We start from the raw sequence: 26,101 nt of genomic DNA on the forward strand, positions 1-26,101 counted from the left end.
AAGTCCACATTTACATTGATACAATAGTTAATAACAAGGATGCAAGGTAGACATGCACAATACACGGATGCGTTTCCTGCATTCTACTGCCTTCGGAGAACAAGGGAATCACAATAGTCCATCTGATAGTATGCAGATTTTATACAACGCACTGCATTATGTTTTAGACAGCTATGACAAAGCCAAACGGAAGGTCTATGATTATTTATAGTAGGCGCTACCATAGTCGAATTAAAGCTTACCAGTCGTTTCATTTTTAAGGCGTGAGTGACAATATAAATACTAAAAAGAATAGGTATAGTCTGTCAAGCCATTTCGGTCAGTACAAAAAAGCGGCAAATTTAAATAATGTTATTTAGTTAAAAAGCGCGAAAGGTCCAGAAAAAAATCGAATTTCGCGCCTTTTTCTACTGACAAAGTTGTTTGACAGACTGTATTTAGTAATTTCTATGAAATATACAACTTAGAAATTGATTGAATAAAAGTCATCAAATAAAAATTCATAGACTCACAATTCTAAACTTGGAAGCGAAAACATGTTTGCAATTAAATCGAATAAAACCTTGGTAGCAAATCTCATAGAACAGAGTCCAGTCGTGACTCTGGCCATCTACAAATTGTCTATGCTAGGTGAAAGTATCTGTGGGTGTGAGAACATAACCGTAACGTTATCTGTGCTTAAAGATGTTCCAAATTTAAATTATCATTGTTCAACCACAAAATGAATTGAGTGGAACCGGTTCAGTGCTTTATGGATTTTTGTCGAAATACCGTATCACCGACCGCCCATATTATTGCACTGTTATGTATATCCATATATGTCACTATTACGTTATGCTTTTACGTTTTTGAGCTTTAACTTTATATCCTAATCATCGATTCTTAAGTACCAAGCACGTTAATCAGTCAGTCAGTTCTTCGGCCACCGATCATGTCACCTTATCTAAAAAGCCCAAAAAGCAGAGGTACTTATCCATCTGTTAACATAAACACTTAAAGATTCATCACATTTTTAAACATGTGGGTTTAACTTTAGAAACAATAAGAAAAGTAAGTAAACTTTTAGAAGCTGATTGATGTAAATATTAAAAAGCAATGTTTTAAGCTGAGCTACTAAATGGTAATGGAAGCGACATTTTCAAAGCTCCGTGAGGTCGATGACCCAGAAATTGTAAACAATAAAAGCTCAGGTGAACGACGCGAGCGAGACGCTCGCTTTTAAACCGGGGGATAACTTTCATAATCTTTAGGCAGAAACCTTAGGCAGACGAGTGCGGAGAGAATTTTGTCTCTGATTAAAGCATTAATTATTTTTGATAATTGTCACAAATTGCTCTAGTAAATAGATAGCTAAAGAGCTTGTTACACCTTCCTGAATTTAGCAACTGACAAGAGGCACGACGCAATACGTGAGACAAGATGGAGATATCTGTATCTCAATTCCACGTATTGCTACGTCCCTAACGTAAGTTACTATAGTTTGTCTCATTTCAAACATAGACAGAGAGAATCATACTATCTTTGTCTTAAACTAGTACTAGCATCCAGAAGAAAAGGATGAGTATCGTTTTTTTTGTTCTTATTTACTGACAATTTGGTTTGACCAACTATAAATTCACGAAGGTGTATCAAGCTCTTCAAGCAGAATTTTATTTTGTAATAGATTGTAGCGTAGACTATATAAATATTTCATATTCATATTTATTAATGTAAAACAGACTTCCAAAAATTCGGATATGTATAAGATAATATAAAGCGTTCCCTGTGCGCTTAAAAAAGTCGCATCATAAACAAAAATACATCGTTATCAAAGAAACCAGTGACATCGAAAACAGTTCAATCGAAAACGTTCTTCCTAGGTACATGAAAATAGCAAACTACAACGAAATATTGAATAAATTATTGACTATCAAACTTGGCAAAGACCGGAACAAGTAGAAGTCCAACCGCCGTAAAACAACACTTATCATCTGGGTCATCGACCTCGTTCACTAAAATGGTCATGGCACGATACGAAGGATTTTCCTTTGCCAATATAGAACGAGATTTTGTAAGTAAAAGGAGACTAATAAGATAGAATCACGTAGATAAAAACAAGCTTCGTAATGTGCCAGTGTCTCTAGTTAGATTACAGCTAAATATACTCCGGCAAGCCAACCTTGTCAATAAAAAAAGGTACGAAATTCAAAATTTGTATAGTCTGTCAAGCAGTTTCCGTCAGTAGAAAAATATAAAAAATGGAGGCGCGAAGGTTTATCTTCCCATAGAAAATTTGAATTTCGCGCCTTTTTCTACTGACAAAGTTGTTTCACCCGGCTATACGAGTATGTACATTTTTTAAATTTGCTGCCTTTATCTACTTACAAAGCCTGTATGCCAGTAAACATACTCAATATATAAATATTTGTTTCTCTTAACAGTTGTTAAAGTCCAACATTAGACATATAATAGATCACAAACAACATCGAAGGCGCCACAATCCGCAGGCGTAGGTACCACCATTAAAATTCTAATTGTCAACGTCATTGTCTACAGAACCTGTTCGAACTTCACGATTACTTCACCGAGGCTTTCAAAATCGCGATCAACTCTGAATCATTGGGAGCATTGTATTCAAATCAGTCGATGATTTAGAGCAAGCCGTGAAGTAACTCCAACGTAACTTTAACAAATTATTACAGTTTTACATGCCAGTTTGGTCGGTTTAACTGTAATTAAATACTTATTATCTGGGTTTAATTTTTTTTAAAGTACTGTAGCTTGTGTTCATGTTACTTTTTATTTGTTCTATCTAACATGACGTTACATGATAATGTTATTAAAAAATTGTGTGCCGTCCCATATAATAAATTCATGAAGGTTATCGCAACGAAATGCTCAGGAAACCTACTCATGGTTGTCATCACACACAATCTTATTTTCTAGCAGTCGCGAGAGGGACGAACGCTATTTCGAGTATTTCGACCGATAATGACTTGAAATTGCCAGCGATAATACGCGTGGCAATACTTGTCGAGTTACAATTGCAACAGAGGAATGCCATGTCCCTTGACGAATGATCCCTTGTCCTGTACCTTTCAGTATCGGCGAATTGAGGAGAAAACGCCATAAAGCAGAGTCAGGTCTTGCAGATTGCAAGCAGATGTGAGAGATGATGTGAGGGACATCACAACATTCACAAAGTAACATAGGATGGTGATATGTCGGACACAAGAGATTTTATTAAATAGGCAGTCTTTTATGCGCATCCTTGTCCATGTTCATACTCATGGAATTCAACGGAACAGTGTTGCTTTTTCTACTCTGCTTAGCTCGTTTCAAGCTAATCTGTAATCAATATGGAAAGTGATACGATATATGAATATTAATGTAACCTACGCGCGTGATTGATAGCCTTGCGTAGATTTTAAGAGGTGGTGCAAGAGCAATTAAAATTGTAAGCACAAACTGATTATACTTGCGTAAACCTAAAAGCTATTGAGGTATCGTGATTTTTTTTATTGATTGAATTAATTTGTTAGCTACCGAAACTATTACTGATTTGTACAGTCAGATAGGTATAGGTACAGATATGGCAGGTCAAACAGATATCGCAGCAATCCACAGGGTTTAGTATTCACAGACTAGCATTGCATTGCAATGCGACATATTAAATAAAACCTATCACATTGAACTATCTTAGGTACACTTTCACTACTTTTGCCACAAAGTTTATTGTGTAGCAATCTTTCAATTTCAGGAGGCGATTTTTAAGTACTGAGTACTGACCTACTGACGTTTGACCCGAGCGGTCAAAATGTTCGAAGATTGGTAAAAATTCATACATTAGTGAAACAGGTACTAAGTTCAACAAGCAATGCCAAGCTAATGAAAAAATGCTTTCATAAGACGTTAATAGCAATTGAAGGAAAGTATAAGGATACCTTAAACATGACACAACCAACATCAACATCACGGTAAGGTAACAAAAAAATGTTTCTAAATTAACGACACGTAACAAATGATCAAATAAAATGCTTCTCGTAAATAAAATCGCTATTACCTACCGGCCACTTTCTCCGCAATATGGCGATATGCTTTGATATTTCGATTTTCAATTTCATTGTTGCGCAACTCGCAGTTTTAATGAGACCACTGGCTGTTACATTTCGATGGTATGTTCTATTACGTTTCGGAAAAGAATGAATGATATCTTTATCTTCTTCCATCATTAACTACCATACATTTCGTATTTCGAACACGTCTTTGTTATTGGCCAGTTGTACCTATGTAATTATTTTCCTATCTTCGGAAACCCTTTTGTTCACATTTTTAATTAAAAATAAATAATTATAAAGTAATTATCACACGATATATAAAATAACTAGGTACTATTATGATACTATCAACAGACAGAATCATCATAATATGTATAGTTATTTTACTGTAAATATTAAGTTTTTATAAAATTTTAATAATAATTTTAATAGTTTATATTTGTATAGTTTATGGTGCATAGCCAATCTCATAATAATAACAATTCATGAAGTTGTAAGAACCCCATAAATTAAGTCGAAGAGTTAGCTTTTTCATATTTTTTCGACCAGTTCGTTGCTCTTGGAGGCGTCGACCAAATTCGATAGCGATCAGCCAAGACTACCTATTGTCAGGTATGTACCGTGACTCATTCGACAAAAAATATTTTATAAGATCTGCTTAGTTGTGGTAAAGTCGCCATCAGATATATCGGAGCAGCCAAGGTGCTCAAAAATATCTGAACACGCACTCTAGCGCCTTGACAATAGAGACGTGTTCAGATATTTGTAAGCGCCTTGGCCGCTCCGATATATTTGATGGCGACTGTACAATACTATACCTGCAAACAACACTTAGTAAGTAGAGTTTTGAATGATTCACGGTTAGTTTCACTAGACTTATATTGACCGGGATATAGACCGTGATTACCTTTTGTACTTATCTACGATATTTAACTTCTTATTGTACAAAAGGAAACATATACAATTTCTAGTGTAGTCTCGTGACCTACACCGTTACATACAATTAACTATTATTATATTACTATTGTCGATAATGTTTTGTATACAATATATATTACTTTGATTGGTTCTTTTATTTAATTAACAACAGAAGAAAAAACAAACATAATAAGCCTACACAAGACAGAAACTTAAAGTTTATAAAAATTGGGTTGAGATCTTTGTCAACAAGCAGAGTCCAGAAGGCTGGGCGTATTGCCTCGACAAGTAACTAGGTATAGTCTCAAATGTACTTTACTTGAAGTATTTAAACACAGGTGCAAGTCATTTACGTTAAATCATTGTTGTAATTCAAGGTAAGCTTTTCCTTACAGTGACTATTGACTCAAACCAACCGTAGCTAAATTTTCAGTGTCACGCTTTGTAGCCTTTTTGTACATAGTTATTATTAGTTTTCATATTTATTCATTATTTCGGCGATCATTAATGACATTCATGACCACCAAACAATTGTTCAAACAATATATTTCACTTTTATTTTCTATGATCTTGAGTATTTTTTTATTATTATTTAAAAATTGCACTTTGCCGAGTTAGTTGCCAGATTTTTTCTTCTCGTGGCAGAGATTTTTTTCTTTACATGCCTACTGGTGTTTTTTTTACATTCATAAATACATACATTATTTTATTCATAAACGAAAGAAAGACTGACGGCCATATACGCCATTGCGTCACTTTCTAACTTTTTGATATCGCATTAAGACTAATAAAGATTCATTTATTCAGCCAGTTATCGCAAATAAAGTATCTATGTTTTATTTACGGTCAACGCGTAAAGTTCTCCATTACTTTTAATTTTAACACCTGTGTAAATCAATAGGTACACGAGTTACATACACGTTTAATTGTAACAAAGTTGATATAACAGGCATCTTGTTACATAATTGAGTAATAGTATTTTATAATAGAGAAGAAAGCTATTTACACTGATCGGAATATAACTGCTGCAAATAATTATGTTCTACACGAGGTGCTTATAATTATGTGAAATATACAACAATATACAAACACTAAACATAATGTAAAATAATTAAATTAAATTATAATATTACAAAATTAAAACTAAAGTTAAACCTAGAAATAAAATAAAAACAAACTAAACTACTTACCTACAAAAAACGAACGCAATTACAAAATTATTAAATTGTTAGTGTAAATAAATATAAATTACAAGCGTTCGTCTAATCAGTTTATAATATTTATTTATGTTTATATCAATTAGGCCAAGAAAGGTAAACTAACCTACATTAAATAGTAATTCATTTCCATTTCTGCTCATAGTGCTCATACTATTCGGACGGTATTTACATATTTTAGACTAGCTATATAGCTTTACCGCCATTTTGAGGTTACAGACGATTATCAAACCTCACAAGACGCCATAGCCATAGACAAATTTCTCCAACCATAAAGGATCGAATGTCAAGTTCAAAGTGAGCTATCGACACGTCAAAATGTAGATACATGCTAATTGAGATGAAAACAGTATGCTAAACTAAACCCGATGGCTGCTCGGGACTGTTTCCATCTACAGAACGAAAAGCTTTAGACAAACCAGTATACGTGTGATCCTGGATTTTGCATTTTTGTTACGATTATAGAGGTGACACTTCACTGGATTTTAAAAGTGAGTGTTCGGTGGTGTTCGGTAAGGGATGTGATTACAATCCAAGGAATTGCATTGATTTGTAGGTTAATTGGCCTTCGTGTTTCGAATATACAACTTTAAAAGGTTGTAAAAGACGTGGTTTAGTTACGATAATAAAACTATTTGTAAAGCCTGACCAGGAATATATGATCACGCGCCATGTTGCGGAATTTCACCGAAACTAATTTTTTCATACTATACTGAACTGTCACCCTATACATGAGAATGAACAGCGCCCTCTTGACAATGATCATATACCTATTACTGGTCAGGCTTTACATGTAGCGTCCAGTACCTATAGTCCCTTAATGCCAATTTATTAAGGATTAATGCACTAGAATGTCTATTGTTAAGTTGTATGTAGAGTACTGTTAGGAATGAGACTGATTGAATACAAATGTTGCTAAAAAGCTACGAATGGTTTTAGTTTCTTCATTCAACGGTAATTTTCAATATTTTTAATTAAAAGAGTATTTCTGACATATAATATTGTCTTCGGTTACCGCGATAGTTACTCATGAAATAAAACTAGGAAAACGGATTATATCGCGTATATTGAATTTATAATACATCCCGACGTTTCGAACCCTTTACAGCGTTCGTGGTCAACGGGTAACTGAGGAAAAATTACAAAGTGCAAAAACACCCACATACTAAAATAATGAACAATCATAGACTATAAACTTTAAGGCTGGTTGTACATGCAAAATCGGTTCATAAGGCTAGTTATACACTACAATTATTTTCAAGTAAAGATATATATATATACGCGATAAAAAAAACTACGCCGGCTCCAACCCTACACCACGGACCCGAGAAACGTCGGGATGTATTATAAATTCAATATACGCGATATAATCCGTTTTCATAGTTTTATTTCTGACATATTTAATTACGTTGCGATTTAATCTGAATCTTTGCGGTTTTACTTTTTTTTTTCTCTTGAGGTTGGTGTCTACAATTGCAATTCAAGTTTTTAAGGAAAACGGTATATATAATAAGTAACGGTATATATAAGTTATAAATGCCTACCTATATGCTATTGTATATAGCTAAATATATTATTTGTAGCACTGCACTGTTACTACATTAAACTATTAGGTAAGGAAACGGCCTAACCACGGCCTAACAAACAAAATTAAACAGGCAGCAATAAATTCTAACCTGCTGACAATGCAATAAACTTTATACCTATATTAATATATATCAAACGAAATAATTTTGTAATGTACTTAATTGGAAAATGAGTAATGACCTCAATTTTCATGTCGAATTCGATAATTGAAACAAGGTAACGTTAACTGAGGTTTTTCCAAAACCAAGCGCCTGTTTGGGACCTTGGGAGTAATAAACTTTTAATACAAACATTGTACTTACATATACTGCCATATTAGTTGGAATTGGAACAAATAGGTACGTTTTTCTAGGCAAAGCCTTGTATTTTCGCTAGTTTCTTTATCGACTAAAAAGCTCTTTAGACAGAATAGTTTCTACATAATAAATAGAATTACGTAGTAAACGAAAAGCGTCCCATATCCGCAATGGCACAAGCCCTGCCAATGGCCCATTGTCACGTCCCTCGTGTTCGCATGACCTCTAAGAGCGAAAGAAGCAAGTGCACAGTCATTACCGCGGGCTACATACGGTGAGAAAGTGACCGCACCGCTTATTCGCGGATTCACCGCACCGCAGCCAATATTCGACGGGGGCTGTGAGATATTCAATCAGAAGTGTGTATAATTTTGTTTGATAGTTTTAAGATTTTTGAGAGAATGATGTGTAATCATAACGGCCTAGGAATTATAGGAAATAGCCCACGGAACCTGATTTTGGACTGTTTTATATTGCTCATACTAAATTTGATTGGGCGTCATGAGAGGTGATAAATAGAAAATACATATAGTTATCTTTTAGAATGTTTAAAAATAAAGGTGTTTCGAAAGATCTAGAAGAAGCACAACTCACAGAAAAAGTCAATGTCAGTCTCAGTGTAAGGCCTGAGTGGACGCTCGAAGCGGAGCGTTCGGCGGGGCGTGCAGCGTGGCGTCGTCGGGCTCACAAGTGATTTGAGCAGCGTGCACTGGCCGCTCCTATACGTTTGCATTTGTCACGCCCAGCCCCGCTACACGTCCAACTCGAGCGTCCACTGAGACCGTACACTTAGTACTGTACATAGCTGGTCCTAAAAAATGTAGCTGAGAAATAATCTCGTGTAAATAAAATTAATAACAAATTAGATTGAATTCGACGTTTAGGACGCGCCCGCTATTGCACTGTATTCCCAAATAAAGAACAAAATGTTCTATTATAACTATTATAAGCATAGGTACATTGTATAAAGTTAGCGTTGCTAAATAACTTGCACTGTATCTTTTAAATACTGCTAAACGTGATGGCTTTCCGATTAGATAGGTACTCGTCACTTATAACACGTATTATCACATACATAATTTTGTATAATTTTCTGGTACAACTTCTCATTTCATAGGATCGTTGGTCACGCACGGACCGGTGCGTATTAAGTAAGTACTAAAGTAATAATGCAAATTTGACTTTCTCAAACCACATCGCACATGGACGGCAAACGATGTTGAGTTACGATAGTATACTTCGATGAGGGGAAATGGAGACATTTCCGTTGTTTTCTAGAAAAAGCCATCTTAATGAGAAAGGCATTAAGTCCCTTTTCCATAAACATTTGAATATTAAACACGACAGACCAGTGAATCGTTCACCTCTGTGGTCAAATCGCTCATTATAACCGGTAAAGAAAATTGAACAGGGTAATAGAAAAGGAATGGCCAGTTAGACCTGCAGCATACGATAAGTTACCTCACTTACCTCGTCCGGTTCCTAAATGATTTTTTAATCTAAGAACTTCAAGGTGAGATATCGATATAATACAGCCTAATAGGCTAGTCTAGCAATAGAAGTAGTTTGACTTAATTCTAAATCTTGCGACGACGATTGCAGAATTGCATATTTGTCCACTGATAGGTAAACACCTGATCTCAATCTCATTGTGTCCGAGCTTATACGTTGGACAAGAGAATGCTGGTTAAAATATTCCAATATTCGCCGTGTCAACGCGATTCGATCAAAAACACCTCTATTTCCCCCATGGTAAATAACATGAATGCTTCGTAATATTTACCTACAGTCAGTCACAAGCTTATAAATCAACTATTACCCAATGTCACCTATATACAGTAATCACCAACTAATTAAATCAACCACTGAACATCTCCTTTCATTCATTAGCTGACCCAGCGGTCTATGGCACCTTTCTCCATGCGTAGACAAACACTGCCTTCAGGAAACAATGCGGCTTTAATGACGGACAAACGCTTTCGTTTAGCAGTTTCAAAACGCCCCTAGATTGGAAAATGGCGAATGCGCGGGCGATGCGCGATGCAATGGAAATTGGAATGGAAGTCGCTTTATGTTTAGGATATTTATTTTCGTTTTTTATTACATACTTGATAGGTAATGCAAGCATTATAACACTATTCAGGCTTATACAATATGGAGTTCTTATTTTAAACACTTGTCAACTACGAGACAATACCTACTAGAAAGCCGAATTTTTGATGGGATTGAGATGTTGTATTGATTCAGACGAAAAGCACTGGGATGTTAGTTATTCCCTACACCGAATTCTATATCGTAATAAAGAAACCTACCGTACTTAGGTATAATTTCCTGTTCAGACTGTTATGCCATTACATGTAAGAATTTATACAGTGTATAGACTGCATTTTATGTATTCCTACTTATAGTTTCAAACGAACAGCTACCGGCAAAGTGATCGATCATGGCTCAATTTGCAGACGTATTAAACGTAAATACGACACTACAAGAAAATGAGAGAAAACCTATTGTAAGATATCAGTAGCGTGGTGTGAAAGTGAGGTCGTGACGCCGTGGGCCCAGAGGCTGGTAATTGGCTTATTAGCACGTGGGGGATAATGTTTACCTCACTTCACGCAACACAGTACCTCATATATCTCGTTTGATGGATTATATCTATCTGCAACTGATATGTGATAAGCATCATAGAAATTATTTTCAACATTTGAAAGAAGAACGGCCAATTTGTTGTTTTTTATGCAGAAATTATTGTCATTTCTTGAGCAGAGCGCGCTCGTATCAAGGAAAATCTTGAATATCTTGGTCTACTTTGCATATTTCTTGCAAATGTCTCCCTTGGCGCAGAGATGGAAGGGTAGAGGGGGTTCAATGAATCTAAATGACAAGGAAGTCCACCTATATGATGGACAGGCTAAGTAACACTAATGCGTGCATCCTTTATTAAATGATCTCGCATAGCTCAAGCCAGGAGGTTGCGGATAATTATGCAATGTGTCACCGTCAAACCAAATGACAGCCAAGAAGATGAACTTGATGAGCGTCTGCATTGCAAACATTACAACACATTGTAAGTATATATGTCCACTTTATCCACTTAAGTAACATTATAACAACAATACTCGTGTATCAGTTCCAATAGAGTTTTTCAGGCCAATGCCTCGTTAGATTTGACAAAAAAGTCTCACATCTATAGCGCTTGATCGAGCAAGAACTCATTCAGCAGACAATATGAACTTGTTAGAAATTGTAGAATCGTATAAACGTTGTAATTTGTGATTTCTATACCGGCCAAGGAGACCGAAACCCGAACGAATCGCGATCACGCAACGCGCATGAACTATCAAATTCGGCTTATATAAAACTGACCTGGTGATTAATTGCAAAATTGTAATTGAAACTGTGCGACGAATTGTCGCAATTTGAACGCGTGAGAAGATTGATGGATATCAGATCACTAACTATATAATGCTATTGGATGATATATGTAACTTCGTAGAGTACGAAGTTCGTACCAAGATGCATAGTCAACTATGAATACTATGATCGACATCAGTACAAACTTTGAATAAAAGAAAAAGTCAATGTTAAAACCGAAATTTATTAGCTGACACAAGTCACACTTAAGTATTTCTCGGTCAAAGAGCAGTTTAATAGTCACATTGGAAGAATGTAGGTAGCTAACTGTAAAGGGTTAAGCGCATAGGGCGCATAGGCGCACATAGTACGATCTAAATAGGAGATATAGAGGTTTAGAAGTAATAATCACGCTGGATGGCGGGGCGGCGCGAAGTGTAGGTATACAAAATTGACGCTGTGCCCGAGGACAAAAGCTTCAGTAGATCATTTTATGGGTACAAAAGATACAGTTTCAATTTTTCCATAATACTTTAAGATAGATACACACTGTAAATATGTTACACCTAAATATAACTCGTAAACTATAAATTGATTTATTACACTGCGACTTGCGAGAAACTGCCTGCACTCTCCTTCATAAACAGCACATCTCCGTCACGAATATCATTATACTGCACAGAATCATTTGTAACGGTACGAAGACGCGCGAGTATATAGATTTCAATACCGAAGAAAATTAGATCTTCGATCGGTGGAGCCGTTCATTGAACACTTTGTATTGTAGTTGTCGTTTTTAACGTGCAGGTTGATGCTTTTTAAGTTTTGCTAATCAAGATCAAAGTTTAAATTAGTCAATGATGAATCAACACAATTTCACGTTCAATCGCTGATTAAGATCCTATTTTTTGTAGCTAAAAATCGGGCCTAAAACTGAAAACTGAACTGTTGATGAACTAAAGCTCTCAATATCTAAATTATTATTTAAGAAATGTTACGAACGTTTTCCAACCATAAATCCTGACACCACGAAGTACCCCTACCCTACTACTAAGTAGTAGTACTGTGAGGTATAATTATTTTTCTTAATTCACAGCCTACTTGATTAGGGGTCTTCGACCGCACGGCTCGCAGCAGATGTCAACGTCGCGACAGCGCGACCGATCGCGATTACATTGCGTATCCGTGGCGATCTCGCTATCGTAGTTCGTTAACTTAAACCTTGCTGCCATCTGTGCTCGTTGATGTAAAGGTCTCTGCAGGGGGTCTATTTTGAAATACTACTTTGAAACTTTGTCGTGCTCATACCTCTCACTTATAAATAGGTATTTGAAAAGTCATGAAATTATTCCAAGTCAAACAGGCAAACGATTGCATAGTCCGACAAGAAATTGTAGAAAATTATTGAGGGCGCCACTTCCTACGTAACTGTCACATTTTTGACGATATATTATAGCCATTGTAGCATAGACATAGTATATATAGTAGTTATAGACATGAAACCGAGCGACCAGAGGTAAGAGAAAGACATTCATGTATTGACAGGTTAATGTATGGCAGCATAATCCTTTTTCTCTTTCACTCTTATAAATTTCGGTATTTCGCCATCGCCTCCTACCTATGCTGCCATAACCCGACCATGAAAAAAACCCGGTCGGTGATAAGGACAAAGCATGGCACTATTTTCTCTTTACTCTTATAGGAATCGCAATAAGATTATCTTTCTCTATCAAAAAGTGTCAGGCCCTTGCATTGTAGATATAGGTAAGAATGAGACAAATAATTTTCTCATAATATGTTTTTTTTTTTCATAATATGTATTTCATTTCAATCAATAGGTAAGTAATGCAGTTGTTACTACTTGTTACCGCATTAAACAGCACCAATGATTACTAAAACTTTGTAGTACCTATTTATAGTCTTGGTATTTTTGTCAAAATATTTTAAACCCTAATAAATCACGCCTATAATGAATGATGATAATTGGTAACGCATTGGACCGGCAATCCAAGGATGTGGGTTCGAGTTCCACGTTGACCAGAGTTGACCATCGTTGATTTTTTCATTGTGATTGATATCTGTATATAAAATTTATAGAATATTTTAAACTCAACGAATTTAGAATAAATAATGGTTACATCAGTGCATTTTTTTCCTATCATTAGAGATGCACTACCTAGTTACTAAAAATAAAAGATAAAGTTGACACGGAACTCAAATAACGTTATGCAAATGTCATAGTTCAGCTTTAGAAACTTAAATAGTAAGAATTAATAACCTGTTGACATCTAGAACACGTTATGTTCTGCAAATAAACATGTAATATTAAACTCATAGGTATGTTTACCTAAGCGCCAAGTAGCATAATATATTAATTAATTACTATTTAAAATACAGATTGATGTCGTTCGAAATGTCGATTTTTTTCGACGTACTTAGGTACTTATTTCTTCACTCTAGCACATAGACCACAGATATAGATACACATAGACCAATATATATATATATATATATATATGAGATTTCAAAGTACTGATATCAAATTTAATTTAAGTTCAGTTCGAAATTAAAATGTTGTCGCTCAACGCCGCCAGCGAAATATTGACTTCGCCTGAGTTTTGCCGCACTAAAATGAAAACCATCGTATCTGCATTTGAAAATCCATTCAATTGTATATCTTATGTACACTAGTACAAGGTATACATTTGAATTAGTTTTGGGCTGCAAATACGGTGCGTCAAAGTATCGCGAACGTCGCTTCCGTTGATGCAAGCTATTATTACACTGATACTTACAGTTACATATGTACCTAATGTACGGTGTAACCGTGAATATGAAACTGTTAAACTGGAAGCTAGTATTATATTATTTTACTACTGCCCATTTCCTTACGACCGATTAACTAGTAAACATGTTATAGTCGCTATACAACAAGTTACAATTCAAAGTATCGTAATCTGATAATCGTAAAAATAACGAAGAATTTCTATACTAAATACCTACACTATAGTTGCCCACCGCTTCGCGTGTGTTTTACTTAAGTATGAAATGCTTCTGGTTTAATAGATACCTACCTATTTGCCATTTTCGAAATTACTCCAACGGTCCTTATACGTACCTAATAATAATATGCTATCTAGCTAGAGCAGGAGAAAGAGCTAAGAGTAAGGTGATCATCAAAATAACCTTTACACGGTCTTACTAGTTACATTAACAATAAAATAGTGTTCATATCAATTTGAACACCTCGTCCACTGCAACTTCCGCTCCTGACTGTACTGTACGTGAATAAGGTAAGTACAGTCGGGGACATTCCCAGTGAACCAGATTTTTTTATCTCGATCCTTACGAGTGAGCTAAACTCCGCCTCCCATAGAGATAACCAATTACGATGCATTTAGGATTATTTATGTTAATAATGAAAAGAGTAAAAACAGGTACTTAATGAGATAAACAATAGGTAGTAAGGACAGTTTATTAGCTGTTGTTGTTCAGGCTAAGCTTCGCGTCCCCATAAATATAACCAATTAGGATGCATTTTGGATTCCTTATCTTAGTTTTCAAATGCCGATCATCACAAAGACAATAGACTGCAATAAACTTTACCTAACCTTTTTTTTCAACACCTACATTTTTAAGTACTATACTATTGTATTGGTCATCACTCATCACTTTTATGATATCGCCTGACCGTCTGCTGCAAGACGTTTAAACGATTTTTGCCCTTAAGGGGCTTAAGGGTGGTTAACTGGGAATGTCCCCGATTGTACCTATTAAGAGAATTGATTTATATACACTACATACCTACCGTTTAGTTTTTCGTAATAGACAAGCAATATGAGAAAAAGCATTATTTTTAGGTAGACGTTTAATCTAACATCTTTTGTTGGCTATAAGTATAAGATCCATGAGCTATTGAGCAAGTTTTATGTTAGTTCTTTTTACGGCCTTTTCTAATTTAAAAAATACATTTTTTTTTAAGTAACGCTCATGTTATATAACTTATAATGTAAGTGAAATTAGTGAAAGCAAATACTTATATATTTTACGGCTAAAAAGCATTTAACAACTAATTACACACATTAAATTTATATTCTCAACCAAGTATTTTTTAACTCACACCAATTAAATCAAATGTAATTTATGCAACAGTTATCAAATAAGTACGCATAAAAATTTCAAATGAAAATGGAATACACATTTCATTGATGGAAACAATAACAATAGTAATTATAAACATTTTTAGTCAATAGAGATCGCAATCGAGTTCAAAACAAACAATCAATCACTAGAATACATATGCAAAGAGTTGTTATATTTTTTTCCATTCATTCAATTGTGTTCCATACACTACGCTACGAGGTCATATGTCAATAGGTGAACGGGCGACCTGAATGGTGAAGGTGTTTTTTTCAAGTTTGACGTATAAATTATTCATTCGTTAATATAGGATTATTCTTATATACAAGTGTTTTGAAATCAAAAATCTATATTTATTTCGTGAAATAAATGTGGAAAATATTTAAGCAATTCCACTGTAATAAATACTTAAAAGGATGGATAATAGGTAACTAGTGTTTTGAAAAGCGAATGAGTATTCATGAAATCTGTCTTCGATTCAACCATGTTTCAAGACACTTTATGCCCTTTACTTACCAATAAAAACGTGTGTATCTTATTATTCCACTTTCAAAAAAGATAATTTAATTGTGCTAAGTGTTCATGGTCACACGGCTCGAAGTGTGACGTTTCGTGACTGCATTTTTATCTCGTCTCTATTATTACGTGCGATATCACATATCTCGAGTGCATGTTATCTTAAAATAATTCCAGCATCACAGATAAGAAAATAAGAAGGTCTTACTTTCACTGGAAAACGTTTACTTAAGTATAGCGGATTAACGTAAACAATCGATTTGGCGTTTCATTTAACTCGATTGTTAAATAATCGTTTTTATTCTTTAATCGATGCCTGTTTTCTTAACAAGCAAGATGAGGATGAAAGACCACTAATCGGTAAAATATTGTTTATGGAGATACATCTACCTTAGTTTCCATACTTAATCTATTTTAAAAAGGCGTGTCATGGCCATAGTATAAGTTAGTAAATTGATTGTGCTTGATCGAAAGCGTTTACATCAATTTAAGTTTAGAATCCATATTCGCCGAATCATATTTTTAATTTCCGCCGGTCAAGGCAACAACGGTCAGGCGAAGCTTAAAAGATTGATTAAGAATTAATATTTAAAAGTAAGTATTAAAATATCTCCACTAATATGTACCGACAAATATGCATCGGCGGCGGCGGTTACCATAATGGGTTCAAAAACTGACGTCTATCTACAAATATCTTCGACATTGACGATAACCCATCTTATTTAAGTATTAAATATTTATCCTCACATTTTATTAATATTGTTTAATTGCCTAAAACTCTCCAACCCTTCATCGAATGTACATCAAAACACATGATAACTATTGAAAGCACAATTATCAAGGCGCGTTGTATTCAACGGACGAGTAGAAAGTTCTTTACGAGCAGACGGACGGAGTGAATGACAGTTATTTATTATAGTGAATACTTGTCCGATGGGTGCACTTGTACCTTTATCGAGTACAGGTTCCAGGCATGAATAGAGCGAAATTGTGCATTCATTTTTTCTTTTGACGGTGCCGCTAACGATGTTTTTATGCCAGCATTAAAACTTCCAGTCAGCATGTGATCAATGATATAATCTATAGTCTGTCAAGCAATTCCGTCAATGAAAAAAATAGGCAAATTTAAATAATGTCGGCGCTAAGGGTTATCGTCCCATAGAAAATTTTAATTTCGCACCTTTTTCTACTGACAAAGTTATTTGACAGACTATACTTACCTAAGTACTTGAATGTCTGACCAAATTATATCGGATGCGAAATAAAAAAAGAATGTCAACCTTCAGCACGTAACAATGATGGTTAGACAAACTAGAGTTTTCTATTAGTTATAACTATTATTAGATGGTTCCTTCATAAAACCATTATATGAATGATAAATGAATCAATCTGTAATGATAGATTTAAGCTTTAATTACTAAATAAAATAAATAAATAAATAAAATATTACATTGCAGTTATGCACACAACGAAACAGAACACCTACAACTGTTACGCAGAAGAAAGTGCTATTCATAATCCTATTAAATAACGTTGAACTCTTTCTACTCGTACAAATGGCGTTAGTCAGCTGATTGAACTGTTTCGCTCCCATGTAAGCACTTACAGATATGCCATAAACAAATTATTACTTTTTATTACTCCCGCCGGCTGTAGAGGCAAAGGTAAAATAGCTGGAGTTTTCGTGCAACGAGGTCCTAACCAAGCCCTCAAAGCTCGTATTTATAATTAAAAAGGCGTTCCTTTGTTATTAGCTAGGTGTTGCGAAAACGTAGAACGTAACATTAACTGGGTAAATTACGGTGTGTAATGTAACAAGGTTATTAGACGATTTATAGGGTTATTTGCCGAGCACACCTAATTATAATTATATAACTGTAATTTTGACAATACGTGTCCTCGCCCGTCATCGTCAAGCATAAAGTAGGCTGGTCAGACAGTAACAATTAAATAATGTATTATAGTTTGGCTTAAATGATAGGTAACTGGTAGAGAACTCCTAATGACAAGAAATCTGCCTTTTAGAACTGTATAAGTATTCAACATTGCAATAAACTTACTTTATGATTATGATCCTACATAAATAAAATAATATATAGGGAATTAGTAGGTGTATATCTATGTCAATGATACCTATATAGGTATGTAACTCCGTAATCTCCGTATAAGATAAGTAAAGTCTAAGGAAAACACGTGCCTCGAAAATCAAGAAAAAGCTGTACTCGAATAGATGGCGCCACCCCTATGTCCTATACTCGTCTAGATGGCGTTGGCGAGACCGTTTGACTTTCAACACATATCAGTGAAAGTACATGGGTCAGAGTCATAAGGCGTTTCAAAAGAAATGAAAAAAAAAACATTTTTCGATGTTTTTATACCTTTTCATTTTTAGTTTTAATGCTGTGTTGATAGATGGCAGTAAATTTATAGTGACTAAAAAATTTACTATAACAGTAATGTTCTATACACTCTATTCTCTTTGGTATGAGTAAAAGAACATGATTCACTCGAACATTGTGGTTTCGCTACCAAAGCTAAATGCACTCATCGACGATCTAGCTAGTAGATATACCTAGAATGGGAAAATTTTGTAAACTTGACGATCATTAAGGACATCATCTAGAAAGTGCAGATTTACCTTAATACGTAGCTTTAATATTTGATGTATGTTTGTCTGATCTGAAAACTGTCTAAGATAAAAGAAAATACTATGATTAGATAATTTCGTCTCTACCTAGAGTCGGACCAAGCTATCTCTGCACATACTTTTGCAGTAACAAAGTTTGGAGCTGCCAACATAATCGTCATATTCCTTTGAAAGTATAACGTATACCTATAATGACAACTCCACACGTTGTTACTTCAAAGTGTGTGCAGAGTTAGCTTAGACGGATTTGGAGTTGGTAGTAGATGTCGGCCACTAACTGTCCTCACACACTATCTTTATTTAAAAAATAAACAAAATTTAAATTTGGAACAACCGTTCGAATAAAAAGTTTAACCCTTAAATGCATAATGATGTATATATGCATCGTATATTTGATGGTCCGTGGCTCAATATGCAGCTATCCAAAATATTATTCCCTCAATCTATACAACATGACACATCTATTTCAATTTATTAAAAAGTTATACAAAAAATCATGCATTTAAGGGTTAATGTCAACAAAAAGTTATCGCCAAAAGCTATTGGCAGTAACATAAACCGTTATTTTGTAGCGATATCACAAGAACAATGTTTCCTATCTAATATTTTCCTAATTAACTGGGTTTATTAATACGTACCTATTTGATATTGTTGCCGACGATAGGTAATTATTTTTAATAATGTTAGCCAATCGAAAACGCAATGTTTACATTACTACATGCACATTTGAAACGATTTTAATTACCTTGTAATGTAGTGCAAATTTACTAAATTAGAGCAAATACCAGTACACCGGCATAAGTAGCTAATTATCATCAAATCTAATTTAAAAGTCCAAGCAGATTCCAATAAGAAGTTTACATAATGATAAACGCTACAGCTTAATCCACAAAGATTCCAAAAAATGCTTTCTATTTGGATTGAACACTAGAAATAAGATAAACAGGAACAATAAAACGGGTACTTACAGAGATAGAAAGTAAATCCGAAATATAAAGTCTCACAGCGTTAGATCACGACTACACGGCTGTACACAGTCACAAAGTTAAAAACTTAACACTAACGTCACAGTACACTTTTTCACTGGATTAGAGTCAACGCTCGGTAGAGATGAGCGTTATTTTCAAATAAAATGGAACACGGATTGCCCACCTAGCGGCGACAGGCGTAGTCTCAACGTGCGCGCGCCGCGACTGCTAGAGTCCGTATGGAAGTGGATGGCAGTTTGAACGTGGAACGCTGGAACGGTTAGCGCACGACCACACCGATGATAATGGGACGCAGACGCTTTTTTGTATCCCGCATGTTTTTTAGGGTCCAGTGAAAAAGAGGAACCGACGGGACTCTATCAGACGGCCTACCGCGAAAAACGAACGAACGCTCCTGCATATTCCAACGATAGGGAGGCCTAAACCGTTCGTCTGCACGATTTTATTAGTCTGCTATTGACGTGTAAAAGGAGCCGTTGAGGTGAGGCCTACTGATATAATATTTTTTTATTTAATTTTGAGATTATCGGAACATCAACTGTCATACTACAAATAAAGTAGGTAAATAAAATAAAACACAGCATATTTCTTAAACTTTTACTAGGCCGTGGCTAGCGCCGAGAAAACATTAAAGTTATAAGTAACCATAAGAGGTCAGCACGCAGAAAACTACCCAAGAACAAGGCAAAATAAACAAAATGGTGTTCTCAAATCCCCTCAGAGAAAACTTTATTACCTACCTATCCTATGCAAACTTTTAAAAGGATAGGTAGGTAAGTAATTAACTAAATTTCTTGGATAATAACTGATTATCGACCAAAGCAATAAAATAAAAATTAAACAAAACATAAACCCAACATGCGAAAATTCTAAAAAAAAAGATTTTTCACGGAACCGAAAGTTTTTCTGAGTCGCGCTTGACCAATATTCAACTTTTTTAATTGTACCATTTTTGTTGTTAAAAAAAAAGCTGTCAACCTTCTGTCTGTCACTTTGCACAATGATATTTTTGGCTTATTTTTCAAATTATACATGGCTCTAGATGCCTGAAACTGCTTTTATCTTATCTAAAAACATCAGATTACTGTGCAATAGTGTGGGCAGGCCCAATACTGAACAAATAATAACATATCTTTTTGTTTCAGACGTTGCGGCCTTGTACGGCTACGTCGTGTCGTCCTGACGGCCGACGTCAACGTCTATTACGAACTATAAATTTTATTTTTAGTGAATACTGTTATTTTGTGTTTAAGTTTTTTGTGCTTTAGTTATTGTAGATACTGTTACGGTAAGTGGATGCATGCCGCAACTCAATCAGGCGATGGCACACCATATCTAAATTTTAATTGTGTACAATGCGACAACTCTTTTAAAACGCAGAGAGGCCTCAATATTCATATTTCCAAAAAACACCGTCTTTGTATCAGCCAAAATGATGCCGTTTTAAATTTAGACCAACCCTTTTTGACCACCCCCCTTTCTGACCAACCAAATTCCATCCCTTTCCATTCATACCTTAGCGAACTTAAAAATAATGTGCCCGTTGTTAAAAGAGTTCCGCGCGGCGCCAGGATCACAGTCGCTAATCACCTTTCAGGCCTAATTATAAAATGTGTGGAAAATAATCAAATTGATGATTGGCATAATCTTTTCCTTTTTTCATTCAAAACCCTTCATGCCAAAAAGGATAAGACAATTTCTTTAACACAAAAAATCAAAAACAATTGCGTTTCGAATACAATGCCACACATTTCTCGACCTTCTGGATGCGCCTCATCCACTTTCAATAGAACTAAATTAATTGAAAGTAAAATTAGCGACGGCGATCTTAAAGGTGCCGCTCGTCTTCTTTTCACAAATGACGTGCTATCGCCAGATACTCCTGATACCCTCTCGGCTTTACGTTCTAAACATCCCCCAGCTCCTTCAGTACCACACTTGTTTGCCCCACCTACATCTGACCGGGCCTGCCTCCAAATCGAAGACAAAGACGTTATTGACGCCATATTTTCTTTCAAAAACGGTTCGGCGGCCGGCCTGGATGGGATCTCGCCCCAACATTTGAAGGATCTAATTTCTCATTCCGTGGGCGACGCAGGTGTGCAGCTTATCAGTTCCCTTACTAAATTAGTAAATTTTATGTTTTCAGGCAAAATTAACACTGAAATCCTCCCTATTCTATACGGTGCAAACCTGATCGCCCTAACCAAAAAGGACGGAGGGGTGAGACCCATTGCTGTGGGGTCTACTTTACGACGTCTGGCATCAAAAATTGCGGTTAGACACGTTAGATCAAAATTGCAGTCCCTTTTTGAACCAATACAGCTAGGTTTCGGCACGAAAGGTGGGTGCGAGGCAGCCGTCCATGCCCTAAGGACCTACCTTTCACTCAATGATTGCGAAATTGTAGTCAAAATTGACGTTAAAAATGCTTTTAATTCGGTTAGTAGGGACACTTTGCTGACAGAAGTAAAGGACAAAATTCCAGAGCTATACAATTACCTTTTCTTTTGCTATTCAAACTCATCTAAATTAATGTACAAGTCACATGAATTATCTTCTGAGGTTGGCTGTCAGCAGGGTGACCCTCTCGGGCCAGCAATTTTTAGTTTGGCTATAAATCCAATTATTAAAAATTTAAAATCAAAATTCAATGTCTGGTATTTAGATGACGGAACTCTAGGAGGCGACGTGAATACTGTGCTCTCTGATTTGTCTTTTATTAAGAGTAGTTTCGAAAATATTGGTTTAGAACTGAATTTCAGCAAATGTGAACTCTTTATTCAAAAACCTTCTTGTTCTTTGGCAGACTTACAACCCAAATTTGACGATCTGGCTCCTGATATCAAATCAGTAGACAAGTATTCTCTTTGCCTCCTGGGATCTCCTATATTCGAAGAATCTTTTCCCGGTTATATTTCTAACTCTATAACTAAATTCAAAAGTCACACGAATCGCTTACTCGAAATTAGCCCTCATTATGCTCTTGTGATTCTTAAACTTTGTCTTTTTGTCCCTAAATTTACATATGTGCTCCGCTGCTGTCCTTTTTGGAAACATCAAAATTTATTGTCGCCTTTAGATGATTTGATCAAAATTAGTTTAGAGACTATTCTAAACATTCAGCTAAGTGAGCCTTCCTGGTCTCAAGCGTCCCTCCCTATTCGGTTTGGAGGTTTAGGAATTCGCAAAATTTCCAGTGTGGCTTCCCCAGCCTTTTTGGCGTCCACTCATAGCACGTCTGGTCTCATAGGAAATATTTTAAGGGCTTTGCCCACAAACTGTGAGATTGCGGGCTTTGAGGACGCCAAAAATGCTTTTAAAATTGCTTGCCCGGGAAAACAATTTCCAGACAACCCAAATTCACAAAGGAGTTGGGATAATGTTTACTGTGATTTAACTTACAATATTCTCCTAAACAACTGTACAGGTCCAGACCGCGCGAGGCTTTTGGCGGTCGGAGCCCGGGAAGCGGGTTACTGGCTACATGCCCATCCTTCGCCTAATACTGGTACTTTCTTGGATCCGGCCTCCCTTAGACTGGCGACTGGTTTGCGACTCGGGGTTTCGGTGTGTACGCCACACATATGCTCTTGTGGCACGGACGTGGACCGACTGGGACACCATGGATTATCTTGTCAAAAAAGTGCCGGCCGTTTTTCAAGACATGCGTCGCTTAATGACATAATCCGTCGGTCTCTTGCCACCATCAATGTACCCGCTCTTCTTGAGCCGACTGGCATTATCAGAGATGATGGCAAGAGGCCCGATGGGATGTCCTTGGTTCCTTGGAGCTTGGGACGGATGTTGGTGTGGGATGCTACCTGCGTAGACACACTGGCACCGTCCCACCTCCAACGGACTAATGTAAAAGCGGGCGGAGCGGCGGAAAGCGCCGAAATTTTAAAACGTAATAAATATAAGAGCCTCGGTAGAGAGTATCATTTCGTTCCATTTGGAGTTGAAACTCTAGGTCCATGGGGTCCCAGCGCGCATAAGTTGTTTGCAGAAATCGCGAAGCGTCTGGTTGACGTAACTGGTGACCGAAGAGCTGGCGGCTTTCTCGCACAACGTATCAGCATTGCGATACAGCGGGGAAATGCCGCCAGCATCCTTGGTACAATGCCTCAAGGGCCTATTTTAGATTTAAGCTAGTTATTAATTTCGTTTACGTAGTACCACTGTATATGTTTCAAGAATACATATTAAGTTTGTTTCTTATACCTATTAATTATTAAGTTAATTAAAAGAAGAGTATTGTTCCATAGATACGCTTAACATTCGGGAAGAGGGCACGTCTTTTGATTATCACGTGTGGTCCTGACGTTAAGTGTTTTGTTATCGATACCGTGCTCTATTAGAGATGCGGACTAATTGGGACTTGGGATTTAGTGGCTTGTGGAAGTGTTTTCTTATTCAAATTAACTTTCTATCTTTTAAGCCGACTTCCAGTCACTACCATAAAAATATACCAGAAATCTGATCTGGGCTGGGTTCAAAAATTTTTTGAATTAGTAAAATAATGACGGAGATGTCTCGTAAAGACGCTAACATATACACAATCGTTTTGTTTAACCCTTTAACGGACTCTTAATTTAACATGAGATTGTGATGTTTTGTATGTTTTTTAACTAGGTATACTTAACTTCAGCTCGGGAACTGGTTAAATCAAATTAATCAAATCCATTCAGCGCTAATCACGGGACGTTGTCGTTTCCCCTCTGCGAAGCATTTTGACTATCTACTTCTCGAGAAAAACCATACTTTAACTACGACGTAGCGCTCCAAGCGTCGCTTAGCAGTGAATGAGGTAAACAAATTAGCAATTCTGATTGTACCTAATTTTAATTTTAATTTTAGTATTATTTTTAATCAGAATTTAATCAATCTATTATTATTAGTACCAGTATCCATTATTATGATCAATCTATTAAATTTAAATGTCAAGATTTATTTATTATTATTATTTTAACATAATTTTAATTTTAATAATTTTAATTTTATAATTTTATTTTAATTCTTATTATAATTGCAACTGTTGTCTTATTGTGTTATGCTTATTATGTATATGGACCAATGTTGTCTGCAATAAAGGATAAATATAAATATATGTAGTACTTGACTTTTATTTCTTCAATTGCAAAGTATAATACATAAATACCCTACCTGGAAATAGTGTTCGACGTTATGTATGCAAACAGTGGTCACGTAGGCAAATCGGTGCAAATTACATTTCGCAAACTAAACATAATAAATTATCCGGGATTATATAGAATTTAGCTAAACCTACAATAAGTGGGTAATAAATAAGGCTAATAGAAATAGGTTTTGGTTTACTACCAAATATGGCTTTGTCTATTATTTTTTCGCTGGTCCTCGGAAATCTATACCTACCGTATGTTTTGCTTTTCCATGACAGCAAGCTCGGCCTAATTTCACCTTCCCGTACAAACGGAGTATCGTTCTCATTTTAAAACTACGTGTTGGATTGTAATGAAACTTTTCACATACAATGACATGAGGTATATCTAGTCATGTAATTAGTTTCTATAGCTCCAGTTTATAAAACAAACGAAATAGAGCAAAAACAACAGCAGCGGTACTTACGATGAAAAACTTAAATTCGCTGTATTTTTTAACTATGGTATCTAAAACTATATAAACTAATTACAGGACTAGATATAACTTATCTGTAAGTACAAAGTTTCAAAGCAATCTAGCAAGTCGTTTTAACACGTTCGGCGGCGGTACTTACGATGATAGCCGTACTGCTTAAATCTTAAAATTTAACTGAATTGGCAAGTACGGCTATAGCCGGCCGCTGAACGCGTTAAAATGAGAGCGTATCTACGTTTGTATGGAGAACCGAGCTTGCTGGGGACTCTTAATTCCTTCATCGCCAGGTCATACCAATTTTTTTGCCGAATCAAATAGACTCCCACGGTTCCCACCTGACTGCCTATGGTTACTTAGATATAGGCAGAGGTACAGAATGCACAATGTAGGCTGCAATCCTTTTGATGTCTTCATTCGCGTGGTACTTTAGCTCTAACTGTACCAGCATTATTAAACAATCGTTACAAAACTACGTGCACCTTCATCCCAACATCATCTGCAACGGTTTTTCGGTGATTTAACGCAACGCCTACACCGGCAATGATGTTTTGAACGCCCAAATATAAAGTACAGTCACCATGAAACAGCGCCAGCGGTTCGGTTACGGGGTTTTTAGACCAAAAACGCATATAGTGGCTCTTGCGATTCCTTAAACTGGCGATTTCTACAGCGGATGACTCCTCTTCAAAAAAGTTTGCTGACCTCTGGGATAAAACAACGCGCCTCCAGCCACCCAATAGTTTTAATAAAACCATATAATATATATCTCTCAAATACGTTTGAC

The 26,101-nt window shown here is 35.9% G+C and overlaps 1 protein-coding gene across 2 annotated transcripts in view; it reads right to left on the reverse strand.

Moving 5' to 3' along the window:
• Nucleotides 1-26,101, reverse strand: part of LOC134744533 (axoneme-associated protein mst101(2)) — a 169,676-nt gene that overhangs the window by 123,286 nt on the left and 20,289 nt on the right. The window contains exon 1 of one of the 2 annotated variants that reach the window (XM_063678340.1): nucleotides 19,681-19,695. The exons of the other annotated variant lie outside the window; for it this stretch is intronic. The gene's annotated coding sequence lies outside the window, so the exon portion shown is untranslated. Of the gene's footprint in view, nucleotides 1-19,680; nucleotides 19,696-26,101 lie in introns of those variants that run through there. 2 annotated transcript variants of the gene reach the window in all.

Source organism: Cydia strobilella, chromosome 10, assembly GCF_947568885.1.
Source record: "Cydia strobilella chromosome 10, ilCydStro3.1, whole genome shotgun sequence".
Taxonomy (NCBI): Eukaryota; Metazoa; Arthropoda; class Insecta; order Lepidoptera; family Tortricidae; genus Cydia; species Cydia strobilella.